The sequence below is a fragment of the Dipodomys spectabilis genome, unplaced genomic scaffold (assembly GCF_019054845.1).
Source record: "Dipodomys spectabilis isolate Male_0828 unplaced genomic scaffold, ASM1905484v1 ptg000147l, whole genome shotgun sequence".
NCBI lineage: Eukaryota > Metazoa > Chordata > Mammalia > Rodentia > Heteromyidae > Dipodomys > Dipodomys spectabilis.
In genome coordinates this window covers 3,443,085-3,461,735 of record NW_024870824.1, presented here as the reverse complement: position 1 = coordinate 3,461,735, position 18,651 = coordinate 3,443,085, and the positions used below count along the sequence as shown (strand labels likewise).

The 18,651-nt window shown below is 36.1% G+C and overlaps 1 pseudogene; it reads right to left on the bottom strand.

Moving 5' to 3' along the window:
• Positions 1-825: 825 nt before the first annotated feature.
• LOC122118020 overlaps positions 826-18,651 on the bottom strand; it is a 74,068-nt pseudogene continuing 56,242 nt past the window's right edge.

The following is an 18,651-nucleotide window of genomic DNA, read 5'->3' as shown; positions in this document are numbered from 1 at the left end:
TAAAGTTTTTGTCATAGAGATCCTTCATATCTTTGGTTAATTCCTAGTTTTTTTTAAAAATTTTTTGAGGTTATTTCAAAGGAGCTGCTTTCCTGCTTTCAGCCTCACTCTTCTCATTGTTGTGTACAAAATATGTCTATAATATTCTTAGCAGGGGATCACAATAGCCTAATTGCTAAGTGCATAAGACCATATATAATGAATCATATCAAAATGAATTCCAAGAATTGGAACCAAGAAATTTAAAAATTTTATTCTTATAATATGAGAAAAGTATCTTATTTTATATGGGTTGATTTATTTAATTAAAAATTTTAATCTATTTCATGACTCAATTATATTTAAAACCATACATGATAAAAACATGTTGAAAAGAGGTGCCAGGATCTGAGTATAAGATTAGGGTTTATAATAATAGTTAATAGTTTACATAATAATAGTTAATAGTTTACATAATTTTGTGGACTATTTTAAATCCTATTGAAGTGTTATTTCAGTGTTCTAAAATTTTATAAAACCTGTCAGTTTTTCAATGTCTATGATATATTTTGTTACATTATATTTTTTCCTTTTCTAATTACAGAAGAAATGTCTTTTATGAAAATGTCTTGTAATCTATAAGACATACATGTATGTCTCGCTCCAATTAAATGCTTTTCTCTAAATAAGCTATAAGAAGTTTTGTGTGTTTTTGAGAAAAAAAATCTATGATTTATCAGAAAAAATTAAAGATTTATTATATTATCAAGCCTTACCATCATTTTTAAATGCCCAAAGAAAATCATATCCTCTTTACTTCTCTGTAAGCAGATGTAATTTTTTCAAAAATTTAGTCAATTCCCCAGTGTTTATGACATTCTTCAAAAGCATCAACTTTCTCAAGGCAACTAATATTGCATTTTGTCCCAAACAGCTTTCTAATTTCAGCACCTGTAACATATAACGGTGGACCTGCATGTTTTGTTGGATCATAAGACAAAACAGCCAGGAGGTAGTAGAACCTTTTTCTTGAGAGAGACAGTATTATATCTGTATAACGTTTGCGATCATCTGGATTGATGGCGACTAATGCTCCTCTATAGCAAATCCTGTCAAATTGGCCAATATTTGCCCTGGGAAGGTAAAAAATGCTGCAACAGTGCGGTGAAATGTTTCCCGAAGAACTCTTAAATACCTTGGCACCAGATATTTCATTAAATTGTTCTTCTGAGTAAGAAAGGTTTTTGCTCCTTAAGAAATTCCCGTATCCCAAGTTCACTGATTTCCACACCAATGACACTATGGCCTTGGTCTGCAAAACATTTCATTTCAACTGCTTTTCCACAAAGAAGAAAAAATATCCTCAGTCCACTCTGGCCATTAAGAAAAGTCTCCAGATACTTCTTTAAGAGTTGATTTCCTTTCTCTTGATGAAACGCAGTGTCACGTCAGCCACTTGTTTTGCCATTCTTTCAGGGTTAGCACTCGGGTCTGAAGTACCTCAGAATCAGGGAACTCTTTAACATCAAGTGATGCTTTTGTATCATCTATTATTTGTGGACTCCTCTGTCTCCAATCCTGCTTGCCCCGGGGACCAGAGAAGATTATCTTGCGATGGTAAAGCAGCGGGGCTGTGGGTCTCACGCGGCTCCCTGGAACCAAGAAGTTTTTGTTTTTTTTTAATGTCTTGTATGCAGGTTTATTTTTTTCTTTCTGTTTTAATTTTCTGTATATAAGCTTACCTGATGTGTGGAAGGGAAAGGGAATCACAGAAACAGCAGGACAAAGGGTGAACTAATGCAACAATGATCCTCGGTAGAAACTATGTTGGAAATTAACATTACAACTTGGGGAAGGAAGGGAGTGGGGAGTGGTAAGTGGGAGAAAATGAGGGAGCGGGTAACTGTGTTTAAAAAGAAATGTACTCATTACCTTACTTTTGTAACTGTAACCCCCCTGTTCATCACATTTACAATAAATTTTAAAAAAAAAGAATTTACTGAGGCGTTTAAAAATAAAAAAAAGAAAAGCCACTGATTTTTGTGGGTTAATTTTATGTCTTGCTATTTTGCCAAAGTTTTGGGTCAGTTCAAGTAAGGTAGGAAAGGAATCACAATCTCACTCCTGGGCATCTATCTAACTGACCACAAATCAGGCTACACTAAATCCACCAGCACGACTATATTCATTGCAGCATTGTTTGCCATAACTAAGATATGGAATCAACCCAGATACCCCACAGTGGACAAATGGACCAAGAAAATGTGCTTTATATACACAGTGGAATTCTATGTTTTCATCAGAAAAAAATGACATTGCCCCATTTGTAAGGAAATGGAAAGACTTGGAAAAAATTATAGTAAGTGAAGTGAGCCAGGCGCAAAGAAACATGGGCTGCATGTCTAATTATTTGTAATAATTAGAATGTGTGTATAAATCTACAAGTAAACCCAATGTATTGCAAAAGACAAATAATTGCACCTAGACACGATTAATTACTCTTTGTCTCTTCATTTCTGTGCCTCCCTTTATACTCCCAAAGACAGATAAATGAACAAACAAAAAAAAAATAAAAGAAAAACAAAAATAGCAAATAAAAGAAAACCTCTTGCTCCCCTTTCCTGGAGTTCATTTTGATAAATATCATCTTGTGTGATTAGATGAACATAGACATTTTGCCTTTGTGTTCCTCTCTTAAGAGTATCCTTCTTTTGTTATGAATATCTTAGTAAAATATTTTCTTTGAGAGAATTTCTCTAGGTATGGGTACACAGATGAGGATTTGCTGGGTAATAGAGTGTGCACAATTCAGTAACTGTAAATGGATAATCCTCCAGGTTACTTACATCAATGGGGAATATGCATTTTCAGAATATGAGCTTCTGTTGTTTCATATCTTTGGTATCAGATAATGTTTTCAGTTGTTGTTGATGTGTAACAGAAGTTCAATGTGTTTGTGATTTCTATGACTGAACTTGATTGAGCACTTAAAAATCATCAGCCATTTTGCTTTGTTTTAATAATAAATTATCTGTTTACCTTCCAGGAATATTTTCTTTAGATTATTTGCTTTGTATTATTTTTCAACTTTCAAAAAAATTTTTTGAGATAGTATCTTGCTAGGGAGCCCAGGATACACTCAAATTTACAGTGATTCTCATGCTGCAGTTGCCTAATAGCCAGTATTACAGGCATGTACTACCATGCATAGCTTTGATTTTATATTGTAATCATTTGATAGTTACATATTGATACTTACATATTTATAAACATTGTGTTTTCATCAAGGATTTGCCTTCAAATATTGTTTATGACATTTTTCCCTCAAATAGAAATTTCAAATTTTATTACAGCCCAACATGTTGATCTTTTTGTGAGTTGGGCCTTTATCAGTCATATTTTTTTTAATCTCTATTGCAAATCTTAAAAATAATCTCTTTTATTTCCTTATATTGGCCTGAACATTTTATCATTGTAACCTAATAGAATCTATTTCTGTGGATAGTGTAATGGAAATTTATTTCTTTTCCAAATAGAGTATTTTGCCTTATATCACATTTACCTGTAAAACTGTGCTATTTACCAGATTTCTACATTCAGGTCTTCTTGTCAGCTGTCTTCCCTGGAGTGTTTACTTAGAGCAATATTCATTGCTTAAGTTTATAATAATAGAAATTGATTTTGAATACCATTTTTCTGTTTTCTATTGTTCTTTCTGTCTTTTCATAATTCTTTTTTTGGGCGGGGGGTCCAGTTGTGGGGCCTGAACTCTGGGCCTGGGCACTGTCCCTCAGCTCTTCAGCTCAAGGCTAGCGCTCTACCACTTGAGCCACAGCGCCACTTCTGGCTTTTTTCTTTTTACTTATGTGGTGCTGAGGAATCGAACCCAGGGCCTCAGGCATGCAAGGCAAGCGCTCTACCACTGAGCTACCTTCCCAGCCCTGTCTTTTCATAATTCTTAACTCTTCCCCTTTCAAATTTAAAATCATCTTACATTTTACCAAAATTAAGGTCTGATTAAAAATATGGAGCAAACTTTGGAAAATATTTATATCCCTACAATATGGAGTTTTCTCATTTATAAATATATTTCCATATGTTTATATCTTCTTTTACATATTTTGATATTTCCAGAATTTTTACTGTAGAAGAATTGCTGTATTTTTCCTGGATTGGATACTTTTAGTAGTATAATAAGCATGGAGTAAATATCTTACTATTTAGTTGTTGATGTGCAGTAATCTATTTTTTTACATTGGCCTACATATAGGAGTACTACTGCATACTTCTTTTATTTCTGACAGCTTCACTTAGGTTCTTTGCTGAATTTACTTTGCCTTCATAATGCCTTTTAGAGTTCTTATTTAAATAGTATTATCAAATTGATGTCGATTTTCAGGGAAATATAAATATTTGAACATTTGTATTTTAATCCAGTTTATATTTATAATTTTTTTTTTACAAATACCTTCTTTTCCCTACGGATTCCCTTCTTACTAGAACTCATGTTCAAATGACACTTGTTCTATTTGTGTGTGTGTGTGTGTGTGTGTGTGTGTGCATGTGCGTGTGCAGTGTGTGTTGTTTCTGGGGCTTGAACACAGGACCTGGATGCTCCCCCTGAGCTTTTTTTGCTCAGAGCTAGCTGTCTAACACTTGAACAACCGCTCTACTTCCAGCTTTGTGATGGTTACTTGGAGATGAGAGTCTACAGACTTTCCTGCCTGGACTGGCTTTGAATAGCAATCCTCAGATCTCAGCATCCTGAGTTGCAAAGTTAGGATTTATAAGTGTGAACCTCTGGCACCCCCACATTCTTTCTCAATGGATTCATTCATTATGTCTAAACATAATGTGGAAGGGAATCTAGACTGAGGTAAGTCACCATGCTTGATTTCCTTGTAAGTACTTTCACAAACACTATTACCTCACGTGTATGTGTCTTTTCTCAAAGTTCTCTATGAGTTCTGGCATGTAATGAGTTCTGATATGTATAAGTTTCTCATAAAACAGTTATTCAATAATTTACCAAAACATAAAAATATTATTGACCCATATTTGTTCCTCATTTTCTCACATTGAAAGTTCACCCTTTGCAAAGACAGCAGATCTATGTGTATTTCTCATTTCTCTTATTTAGAATCCCATGGTACTTAACAACACACTTACAGATTTCCCCCTTCCAAGATATTCATTCTCCAAATGTGAAGGTAATTTTCAGAGATCTTTGTGCTATTATCCATGATCCACAAATGTTAAGTTGCTTGTTGCAAATGATGCTGGCAGAATTGACCATACACATTTAGAAAACTGAACTTGGATCTGTATATATCACCTTGCACCAGAATCAATTCCTAATGATGAAAGACTTCAATGTAAGATCACATACAAAGAAAATATTACAAGAAAGGATAGGGGAAACACTAGGGCTCCTTAGCATAGGATGAAACTTCCTAAATAAAGACTCAAAATCACAACTAATGAAAGAATGGCTGGATAAATAGGATTGCATTAAAGTGAAGAGTTTCTGCATGGCAAAGTACATAGCTAGTAAGATAAATAGAAAGCCCCCAGAATGGGAGGTGATCTTTACAAGCTATGTAACAGATAAGGGCTTCATATTAAAAATTAAATACTTAGAGTTCAAAAAAATTAAACCCCCCAAAACAAATCCTTAAAGAAACAACCACCCCATTGATAAGTGGGCTAAAGACTTAAAAAGAGACTTCTTTGAAGAAGTAAGAATGACCAGAAGACACATGAAGAAATGTTGAACATCTCTGGCCATAAAAAATCCAAAGCAAAATATTGAGATTCTACCTCACCCTGATTAGAATGGACATTATCAAGAAAACTAATAATAATAGATGCTGGTGGGGATGTGGCCAAAAGGGAACACTACTGCACTGTTGGTGGGAATGTAAACTTATTCAGCCACTCTGGAAAGCAGTATGGAGGTTCCTGAAAAGACTAAACATCTAGCTGCCCTATGACCCAGCAATCCCACTCTTGGGAATTTCTCCCCAAAGACCACAAACAAAGCCACACTAAAGCTACAGCACAATTTTGTTCATTGCAGTATTATTTACTATTGCTAAGATAGTAAATCAACCCAGATGCCCTTCAGTAGATGAATGGATCAAGAAAATGTTGTATATATACACAATGTAATTTTATGCTTCCATCAGAAAGAATGACATTGCCCCATTTGTAAGAAAATAGAAAGACTTAGAAAAATTATAGTAAGTGAAGCAAGCCAGATTCAAAGATTGCAGTTTCCCTCATTTGTAATAACTAGAATATGTCTAGGTTATTCTTAACAGAGGATCACAGTAGCTCAATAGCTATGTGCATATGACTATATAAAATAATGTTTATTGTAAAGAACTCCAAGAAATGGAAATAAAAGTTTTTTTTCTTTTTTTGTGTACTGTTTGCTGTTATTTTTTTTCTTCCTTTGATTTTTTTCTTCATTTGTTTTATACTCTTTTTAACTGTTTTTGATTTCTGTACCCTTTGTCCTATATGTAAGTTTATCTGATTTGAGGAAGGGAAATGGAATCATAGAAACAGTGGGAGAAATGGTGAACTAATTCAACAATGATATTCACCAGACACTATGTTAGAAATGAACTTTACAACTTGTCGGGGCAGGGAGTTAAAGGATGAGTGAAAATTAGGGAGAGGATAACACTGTTCCAAAAGAAATATACACATGTCTTTATCTATATAATTGTAACCTGTCTGTAATCACCTTTACAATACTTTTTTTTTTGTTGGTCGTGGGGCTTGAACTCTGGCCTGAATGCTGTCCCTCAGCTCTTTAGCTCAAAGTGAGCACTCTATCTCTTGAGCCACAGCACCACTTCCAGTTTTCTAGATAAGAGTACAGAGAGTTTTTTGCCCGGGATGGCTTTGAACCACGATCCTCAGATCTGAGCCTCCTGAATAGCTAGGATTATAGGCGTGAGCCACTGGCACCCAGGCTCAGTAAAATATTAAAACAAAAAACAAAAAACATTGCTTATTGCTTTTCTCCCATTGTTCATTGATTACCACAGGTTTTCTTCATTACATTTTAGAATTGATGGACTTTTGTTGTTGTTGTTTATCTCTATTTTAAACCCCTGTGATATCTTTTATATTTTTTCTTCTTATTTTTGTTAGTATTTAGTGAGAATACTTAGATGATAAATTTTACTGATAAATCGAGTAGTTATAGAATATACATATACACATATGTTTTCTCCTAAATTGCTATTTTAAAAGGGAATATATTTTCCTATTAATTGAATATCAAAGCATACTGAAAGAACTATTTCACAAATACTAAAGGCGTTTTTTTTTTTTTAATTGTGAGAATACCGTACAGAGGAGTTACAATTACATGGGCAAGATAACGAGTACATTTTTTATCAAGCATTGTTGCCTCCTCTTTGTTTCCCCTTCCCATCCCTTCCCATACTCCTCCCCTCCCCCCATCCGATCCTCACCCCACCCCCCAAGAAAGTTAAGTTCATTTTTCGACATAACGACTTGTACATCTCATTGTTGCAATGGGCCACCTGTATCCCTAGTTAAACGATTTTTTTTCCCCTAACCCTCCGCAAATTATACCAACATCAAATAGAGTGAAAGCAGGGGTTATACTGTGGGGGAGGGACATACAAAGCAACATAGAAATCATCTTATAAAAATATACTAGAAACAAATTCATGAAAGGAAAAAAAACATTTGAATACTTATCTGGGGTTCATTCCCCTAACATCAACTTATCTGACCTTTTCTGCTTGACTCAGATATATACTAGTTATTGCAAATAAGGGAAACCATGGGACCTGTTTCTTTGGGCCTGGCTTACTTCACTTAATATATTTTTTCCAAGTCTTTTCATTCCCTAACAAATGGAGCAATGTCATCACTCTGAAAACATTACAGGATAGAATAGGAGAAACCCTAGGTCTCCTTGGAACAGGCCGAAATTTTCTTAATAGAGACCCAGAAACACAACAAATCAAAGAAAGGTTGGACAAATGGGCTTGCATGAAATTGAAGAGCTTCTGCATGGCAAAGGACATAGCTAGCAAGATCAATAGAAAGCCCACAGATTGGTAGAAGATCTTCACTAGCCAACAACAGACAAAGGTCTCATATCTAATATTTGGAACTCAAAAAATTAAATCCCCCAACAACAAATCTTCAAAGAAACAATTGCCCAATAAATAAATGGACTGAAGACTTAAAGAGAAACTTCTCTGAAGAGGAGAGAAGGATAGCCAATAGACACATGAAGAAATGCTCGACCTCTCTAGCCATAAAAGAAATGAAAATCAAAACAACATTGAGATACCACCTCACCCCATTTAGAATGGCTATAATCAAGAACTCTAATAACAACAGATGCTGGAGGGGATGTGGACAGAAGGGAACCTTACTGCATTGTTGGTGAGAATGTAAACTTGTTCAACCACTTTAGAAAGTAGTATGGAGGTTTCTCAAAAGACTCCACATAGAGCTCCCCTATGACCCAGCAATCCCACTTTTGGGCATTTACCCAAATGATCACAAACAAGATCCCACTAAAGCTACGAGCACAACTATGTTTATTGCAGCCTTATTTACCATAGCTAAGATATGGAACCAACCCAGATGCCCCTCAGTAGATGAATGGATCAAGAAAATGTGGCATATATACACAACGGAATTCTATGCCTCCATCATAATGGCCTTATTTTTATCCTAAAAGTTTTTTGGAAAATAGAAATAAATAATTTTCCCTGTGTACAAATATAATAATTGAAATTTGGTATTGATATTCCTCCAGCAGTATTCTTTCTGTTGAGGATCGTTTTTGTTATTCAGGGTCTTTTATTGTTCCATATGAATTTTTGGATTGCCTCTTCTATTTCCATAAAGAATGAGGTTGGAATATTGAATATCGCATTGAATTTGTAGACAGCCTTGGGAAGTATTGCCATTTTCACGATGTTGATCTTTCCAATCCAGGAGCATGGGAGTTTTTTGTCACTTTCTAAGTTCTGTTTTGATTTCCTTTTTCAAGTTTTTAAAATTTTCATCATAGAGGTCCTTCACTTCTTTGGTTAAGTTAATTCCTAGGTATTTTATTTTTTGTGGGGCTATTACAAATGGAGTTGCTTTCCTAAATTCAGCCACACTTTTCTCATTGTTGGCATACAGAAAAGCCATTGATTTTTGAGGGTTAATTTTATACCCTGCTACTTTGTCAAAGTTTTGAATCAGCTTGAGTGATTTGGGAGTGGAGTCTGTGGGATTCTTTAAATACAAGATCTGTCATCTGCAAAGAGGGAGAGTTTTACTTCTTCTTTCCCTATTTGGATCCCCTTTATGTTTGCATCTTGTCTTATTGTGTACCTAGGCATTCTAATACCAGATTGAAGAGAAGTAGAGAGAGTGGACAGCCTTATCTCATTCCTGAGTTGAGAAAATGGCTTTAGTTTTTCACAAGTATAATGCTGGCTGTAGGTTTGTCATATACAGCCTTTATTGTATTGAGGAATGTTCCATGGATTCCTAATTTTTCTAGAACCTTCATCATAAAGGGGTGTTGGATCTTGCCAAATGCTTTTTCTGCATCTATTGAGATAATCATGTGGTTCTTATCCTTGCTCCTGTTGATGTGATGAATAATATTAATTGATTTGCGTATATTGAACCAGCTTTGCATCCCTGAAATGAATCCTGTTTGATCGTGGTGTATGATTTTTTGGATTGATGAACTATTGAAATCGATTGACAAAAATTTTATTGAGAAGTTTTGCATCAATGTTCATCAAAGAAATGGGTCTATACTTCTCTTTCTTTGATGAGTCCTGCCTGGTTTTGAGATGAGGGTTATGATGGCTTCATAGAATGAGTTCGGTAGTGAACTTTCTCTTCAATTTCATTGAAGAGTTGGAGGAGTATTGGTTTGAGCTCTGCTTTGAATGCCTTGTAGAATTCCACTGTAAAACCATCTGGTCCTGGGCTTTTCTTAGATTGGAGGTCTCTTATTGCTGTTTCTATTTCAATGCTTGATATAGACCTGTTAAGATGCTTTAACTCATTTTGGTTTAATTTCAGCATGTCAGTATTTGCTAGGAGAAGGTCCATTTCTGCCAAGTTCACAAACTTACTAGAGAAAAAGTGTGAGAAGTATTCCCTTATAATGTTCTGAATCTTGGTTGTTTCTGTGGTGATGTTTCCATTCTCATCTCTGAGTTAATTTATTTGGGTATGTTCTCTTCATTTTCTGATAAGATTTGCTAAGGGTCTGTCAATTTTGTTAATTTTTTCAAAGAACCAACTCTTTGTTTTGTTGATTCTTTCTATGGTTTTTTTGGCTTCTAATTCATTTAATTCTGATTTAATTTTAATTATTTCTTTCCATCTACTGGATTGGGGTTTATCTTGCTGCTCTTTTTCAAGGAGGCTCAGATGTCTCATTAAATTGTTGTTTGATGGGGGGTGTGGGGGAAGGATGGGAAGGGATGGGAAGGGGAAACAAAAGAGGAGGCTACAATGCTTGATAAGAAATGTGTTCGTTATCTTGCCCATGTAATTATAAACCCTCTGTATAGTATTTTCACAATTAAAAAAATTGTTCTTTGAGATCTCTCTAATTTGTTGATGTAGGAACTCAGAGCTACAAACTTGCCCCTGAATACTGCCTTTTGTGTGTCAGAGGAGCTGATAGTTTGTGTGTTCATTTTGTTGAATACCATGAACATTTGAATTTCCTTTCTAATCTCTTCCATGACCTACTTGTGTTTCAGCAGTGTGTTGTTCAGCCTCCATGTGTTACAGGACTTCCTTTGGTGGCTTTTGGTGTTGAGTTCTAATTTTATTCTCTTGTGTTCTGAGATAATGCAAGGTATAATTTCAATATTTCTGAATTTGGACAAGTGTGCTTTGTGGCCTAAAATGTGGTCTATTTTAGAAAATGTTCCATGTGCTGCTGAGAAAAACGTGTATTCTGATGCTATTGGGTGAAATGTTGGGTAGATGTCTGTTAAATCTAGTTGATCTATGCAGTTGTTTAGATCTGAGGTTTCTCTGTTGAGTTTTTGCCAAGCTGATCTATATAATGGGAAGAGTGGTGTGTTAAAGTCCCCAACAATTAATGTCTTTGGATCTATGTGGAATTTGAGGGAAAGTAGTGTTTCTTGGATAAATTTGGGTGCTCTGTTGTTTGGTGAATAGATATTTAGAATTGTAATATCCTCCTGAAGGAAAGATCCCTTAATTAGTATATAGCGACCTTCTTTATCTCTTCTCACTAACTTTAATTTGAAATCTATTTTATCTGATATTAGGGGTCCTGTTATTGGGGGCCGTTTGCTTGGTAGATTTTGTTCCAGCCTTTCACATTGAAATTTTTTTTTTTTATGGGCAAGATGTGATTCCTGAAGGCAGCAGGTAGCAGGATCTTGCTTTTTAATCCAACTAGACAGTCTATGTCGCTTAATTGGAGAGTTAAGTCCGTTAATGTTGAGAAATAGGACTGAGAAGTATTTGGGAGTTCTTGCCATTTTGTCCACCTTCTTGGGGGCTGCAGCAACTGGGTTCTTCCTATGGTTTTTTAGATTCTCAGTTTGAGTGCAGGTTCTTGGCCTTTATTGTGGTCTTGTTGGTTTTCTATGTGTAGGACATCTTTAAGAATCTTTTGTAGGGCTGGTTTGGTGGAGATATATTGTTTCAATTTTTCTTTGCTATGGAAGGGTTTTTATTTGGCCTTCAGTTATGAAGGAGAGTTTGGCTGGGTACAGTATTCTTGGTTGATAGTTGTTTGTCTTTAGGGCATGGCATATATCATTCCAGGCTCTTCTTGCTTTGATTGTCTCTGCTGAGAAATCTGGGGTGATTCTAATTGGCTTCCCTTTATAGGTGATTGATCTTTTCTCCTTGACAGTTTTAAGGATCTTTTTCTTGGTCTGAATTGATCCTGTGAGGATTATAATGTGACGGTGTGATTTCCTGTTCTTGTCTGGTCTATTTGGAGTTCTAAACGCTTCTTGTATCTGAATAGGCCTATCTTTTTGCATGTTTGGGAAGTTCTCTGCTAGGATCCTGTTAAACAAATTTCCTAGACCATTAACTTCTGTCTCTAGGTGCTCCTCTACACCCATTATCCTTAGATTAGGGCTTCTGATGGTGTCTTCCAAGTGTTGAATAGATCTATCATATTTCTTTGATTCATCCTGTATAGTTGTATGTTCTTTCTCTATAATATTTAGGCAGTCTTCAATCCCCAAGATTCGATCTTATGCATGGTCTAACCTACTATCAAGACTTTTGACTTTGTTTTTTATTTCTTTTCCTTCTAGTTGGTCGGCTTTGATGGCTTCAAATTCTTTGTTGGAGCTTTGTTTTAGGTCTTGTATGAACTTCTTTATTTCCTTAATTTGGTGTTTCATGTTTATTCTCAAATCACTTAGTTGATTGGTTATGGTTTCCTTGGACTCCCATTCCTTCTTTTGGGTTCCATTCAGCATTCTGTTTGTGGTCTCCCTGATTTCTTTCAGCTCTCTGTTTATGGATTCCATGAATGCCTTTAGTGATTTGTGTATTCTCATCCTGCTCTCTCAATTCCTGTATTACTCTTTTATTAGTTTCCTCATGTTCACACAATTCCTATAGTTCTCTTTGAGTGTTCTCAGACTGCTCATGCCATTCCTGACTTTCTCTTTGTCTATTCTTGGACAGGTCCCGCAATTCCTGTCTATCTCTTTGACTGATCTCAGCCTGCTCAAGCTATTCCTTTATTTCTCTTTGAGTGTTCTCAATCTGCTCACACAATTCCTGTATCAATCTTTGAGTAGCTTCCTCACGCTCATGATATTCCTGTATTGACCTTTGGTTTGCCTCCTCTCTCTCCCTATCACACTCATACAGAGTCCTTTGCAGGTTTTCAATCTTTTGATTTACAATGTTTACCACTAGTGTTTGTAGAGCTTTTTGGGAACTCTCCTCTGGATTATTCATTATCTGTTTTGTCCCCTGATTATCATGAGTGGGTATTGAGATACCCTGACTTGCCATTTTTCTTGTGTTTTTCCGGCTTGCTCTGCCTATTTGGGATGAAAGTAACACCAGTTTTGTGCTAGAACACTATCTTAAGGCAAGCATCAACCAAAGTCTAGTTGCACAGTGAAAAGTCTGCAGATACAATCTAGTTCAACAAATGTATCTATTCAATATCAAACAACTATGTATTAATGGGCTACCAACCATTTGGAAGAAGCATTTGGAAACCCAGAAATTATTAGGTTTAGGAGAGATGTGGGTAAAAATAGTAATAGAGGGATGTGGAAAGGCAGAGGAGAGTTAACTTAACTAAGTCCTAATCTCAAAGTGGTAAATAGGTTGAATAAAATGATAGTAGAAAGAGAGGAAACCAAAGAAGAAAGAAAAAAGAGACAAGAAAAAATAGAAAAACAAAAATTAAAACGTGAAATACTTAAAAATTATGCAAATAAAAACGTAATTTTCAGAGAAGTAACTGGAAAGGATAAGAGAAGGGGATTGATAGAAATGAGACATGTAAAACTTAAAAATAAAAGTGCTTAAAATATTATATAGGTATAAAGTGGTAGTACTGTTGTTAAGGAATTTAAGTTTAAAAGGTTTTGAATTGAGTAATAAATTTCTGGTTTAAATGTGTACACAATGGGGGATAAGGTCTAATAATCGACTATGGGTATATCTGAGGATGAGCAGAACAGCAATTAAGTCATGCAAAGAAGAATGAAAGAGAAGAAAAAGTGAAAAGAATGAGAAGGAAAGAAAAAAAAAGAATCAAAAGGTCATTAGAGCTAAGCAAAAAAAATTTCAAAAAAGAAGAAAAAAACGAGAAAAAAGCACACACACATATACCCCTAAAATAAAAATTATAAGATGAAGAAAAAAAGGTTAATAGAAAACAATTTTTTTAAAGTTATAAATTAAAAATTAAAAAAAGTTTAAAAAAAATTTTTTTTATAAAAGGTACAAAAAAAGAGTTCTTTGATTTTTGGGGGTGGGGATAGGAAGATCCTGTATCTCCCTTGTGTCCGTAACCAGTCTCTTGTTGGAGTCTCTGGTCTGCTTGTGGTGTTTGATTTTCCTGTGGCTTGGTTGGTTTCTTAAGTCAGTTTGTTTGGGCAAGCAGAAAAATGCTCTGCTTTACGCAGGATTTTGTGATCCTCCTCTCAGGCTAGTTCAATGGGAGAGAGATCTGCTTTGAGTATCACAAAAGAGGGAGATGGCTGTTTCCTCTAGTTTGGAGATGCTGTGATGAGGCTAGATTCTGGGTAGAGTTGAGGCCTTTCAGCAAACAACAGCTTTTCCCTAAGGAGCTAGCTTCTGAGAAACTCACAGAGCCCAGCCTGGCTCCTTTACTGAATTTCAATTGATTGTCTAGGCTGCTGTAGGGAGGGGCAGCCTCTGGCTCTGTCTACCCAGTGAAGAAAGCCACTCCTGGGGTAGATTTTCCTCCGCCTGGGGTGGGTGACTTTTTCCTGGGTGGAGTTTAGCCTGGCAGGTCTGGGCAAGTTCTTGTGACCTGGTAAATGACTTTTGTTTTCTTCCAAGGCCTGAATTAGAGCTAGCTGCTCAGCGGGCCAGATCGGTAGTGGGGTGGGGAATGGGTGGTCTTCCCTCCTCTGCTCCCTGAGAAGGAGTGAGGATGCTGCTGGAGTCTTGATTCCTGGGTTGTCTCTGGTCTATGATCTGCAGGGTGAAGATATCTGCTCCTTGTCAGTTCTTGCTGGTGTTAAGTAGAATCTGCTGGCTCGCTGCATCTGGAGCCTTTATCCCAGACTCTGTGTTGCAGGTATGGTGGCTATGGCCACCACTGCTGCTGCCGTTGCTCCGGCTGCTGGAAAGTGCTCCTTGCCTGGATTTTCCCTCTCTGGCCAAACTCTCTGTACTGTGATGGCACATTTGGTGTGATTCTCTGGCCTAGGACTGTTCACTGGAGCACTTACACTGCTTTCTATGCGAGAGCTTGTTTAGCCTCCAGCTTCTCCTCTGCCATCTTCCCGGAACTCAATCTCCCAGTTTTTTTTAAAGTGTTAAGACATTTTTTAAATTTAATTTTATTGTCAATGTGATATAGGGGAGTTACAGTTACATATATTAGGTAGTGAGTACATTTCTTGTCTAGTGCAAGGGAGGAGGTGACATTGTCTGAAAAGAAATGTACTCTTTACTTGCCTTATATAACTATAACCCTTCTGTATATCATCTTTACAAGAACAATAAAAATAATTTTTAAAAATATTTCCTTTAAGTTGAAATGAGTACAGCATTTCCTATGACTTCTTTAAAGTTAGGGTTGGCTAAAACATGTTTCTTTGTTTTTGCACCAAAATTGGGAAGCAGAAGTTATGCATCAACTATTGCCTTTTGACCTTATCAGATCTGGCAATTGCATGTTCCTGATTTCCCAAATTCACTTGTCACTTTTCCAAAGTCTAAAAATTTTGAAAAAAAATATAGACAAGTTTGGACAGGCAAAAGTTATTTATTTCAAATCACAACTTTATGAAAACTAGTGATGGTAAAATTACTGCAGGTGTGAAACACACATCAAAGAAAACTGAACTATACACAATAATGAAAACTGCTTTATAGATGAAAAACCTGTTGAAAAAAATCAGGACCAGCTGGGCATCAGTGGTTTTACTCAGGAGGCTGAGATCTGAGGATTGTAGTTCAAAACCAACCCAGGCAAAAAAATGCAGTAGACTCTTACTTCCAATAATGACAAAAAAAGCCAGAAGTTGGGCTGTGGCTTAAGTCCTACAGCTTTACCATTGAACAAAGAGCTCAAGGACAGTGCCCAGTGTCCAAGTTCAAGCCCCATGACTAGTGTGATCTCTCTCTCTCTCTCACACACACACACCCCAATTTAAAATCATCATGGGGGGAAAATTCATGCCTTTAAGTGTTATATTAACTACAGATCTACAGATCATGGGTCATATGCTAGTTCCTAAATTATTTGTAAACATTTTTCTATTATTATGTATTAGTTGTTCAAGGAGGGTTTATCATGACATTTCAACCCATATATACCTGTATCCTGATTGCACAGATCCCTTTGTCTCTGTTCCTCATCCCATCCCTTAGTGAAACAATTTTAACAAGTTTATTTGTTCTATTTACATACATGCATATAAAGCACTTTGGATATATTCATTTTCATTCACTCACCCCATCCACTTTTCTACAAATGATGTTATGTGATGTTATTATGACTATATAAATAATCCTTTGTGTTTATGTACTATATTTTCTTTATCCATTTATTGGGCTCTTTGCTTGATTCTACAATTTGGCTACTATGACCAGAGCTGCAGTAAATATGGGGATGAAAGTATTTCTACCCTATATGGATTTACATTCCTTCAGATACAGTCTCAAGAGTGGTTTAGTGGGATCATGAGGCAAGTATATTTTTTTCTTTCTTTCTTTCCTTTTTTTTTTTTGAGAAATCTTCATTCTCAATTTTGTCATGGTTGCATCAATTTACTTTCCTTTTTCCCTACCTCATTCCCAGCATTTGTTATTTGTTTTCTTGATTATTTCCATTCTGGATCACAAGAGATAGAGTCTCAGTGCTATTTTGGTATGCATTTCCTTTATGGAGAAGGATTTTGACCAGTTTTTTTATGTATTTGTTAGCCATTTGTATTTTTTCTTCTGAGAATTATCTGTTCAATTTGTTTGCCAGCTTATTAACTGGGTTAGTTCTTCATATAACTTTGATACTAATCCTAAAATGTTGTATATTTGGCAAAGATTTTCTTACATTCTGTATGCCGTCTCTTGGTTCTGGTAATTGTTTCTTTTGCTGTGCAAACCATATTTAATTCATTTGCTCACTGAGGGGCATTTGGGTTAGTTCCATATCCTGGCTATGGTAAACAAATACTCCAATGAACATAGTTGTGCAGGTAGCTTTGGTGTGGCCTTGTTTGTGGTCTATTGGATAAATACCCAGGAGTGGAGTTCCTGGGTCATAGGGAGGCTCTATGTTTAGTCTTTGAGGAACCTTGATACCGCTTTCCAGAGTAAAAGAACAAGTTTACATTTCCACAAACAGTGTGGGAGAGTTATATAAACAATGGAATTCTATTTATCCATCAGAAAGAATAATATTGTACCATTCATAGAAAATAGAAAGACTTGGAAAATATTGTATTAAGTGAAGTAAACCAGATCCAAAGAAACATAGATTGCATTGTTTCCCTCATTTGTGGTTACTAGAATGTGCCTATAAATCTACAAGTAAATACACTGGATGGTAGAAGAAGAAAAAATACACAGGGACATGATAAATTATACAGGTCTCTAATGCTACTCACAGATTAAGACCAAAGGAGGATATTCTTAGGAGAGAGAGGATCATATACATGCAGTACTATGTACATTTGGGCATATAAAATAGTTATCAAAATGAACTCCAGAAAATGGAAACAAGGTTTTTCCTCTTTGTTGCTGTTTTTGTTTTCATTTCTTTTTTGCTTATTTATCCATCTTTGGTGGGACAAAGGTTGAACAAATGCAGCAGTGGTACTCACTAGACACTATGTTGGAAAAGAACTATACAACTTGGGGGTAAGGACAGGAGAGAAAAGCTAGGAGAGAGCGAGGGAAGGGGTGACATTATTCAAAAGAAATGTACTCTTTATCTAACTTATGTAACTGTAAACCCTCTGTACATCACCCTTACAATAACAATAAGCCATTTTTTCTAACAGAAAAGGATGTTGTGATGTCACTTCCCCCACTTCTGTATTCCTGTGGCTTCAAATGGAGATGGCAGGAACAAAAATTCTTAAAATAATTTATCAACTGCATTTATCATTTCCTGCTTGACTATGGGTATACCAGGTGTCTGAGCCAGAATAGCTACCCTACAAAAAGAGTATTTTCTCCTTGGGAGTGAAGTGCTGGAGGTCAAAAACAGGATCTCCGTGCTAAGCATGTCATCAACTACTGAGCTATACTGCTCTTTCTTCCCTGTCTCTAATCAATACAGTTCTATTCATCACTATTCATCGCATATGGCCTATATGAGACAGCTTTACCACAAAAAAGACTTGAAAAACCAGCTTAAAGGAGGTTCAGTTCACCTTTAGAGGTTTTCATCTGTGGTCACTCAGGTTAGTGGTTTCTGGACCTGTGGAGGGACAGAACATCAGAGGGGTGTGATCTCTGCTGCAAGCAGAGATCAGAGAGAAGAGAGCCCATTACCAAGAGCCTGTTGTCCTTTGTGAGGAGCCACTGTGAGGTTGGAGCCACTTGTAACACTAAACTAGATTCTGATAGAGGAAGAATGGTGTATGATTTATCCAGGCTTTAGTAGGCACAGGGCACCTAAAATTTACCTAATTCTAAAAGGAACTTGCATTTTGTATATATACATATTTCTAATTTGTGGAGGGGAAAGGAATAACAAAATGCTGAAATAAGGATACAGGTTGACCCATTGTAACAATGAGATGTACAAGACCCTGTTGAAACTGAACTTTACAACTTCTGGGCGGGGAGGGAGGAGTTGTGGAGGCGGGAGGGAAGGGATGGTAGGGGAAAAACAAAGAAGGAGGTAATAATGCGTGATAGGAAATGTACTCATTACCTTACTCATGTGACTATAACTCCTCT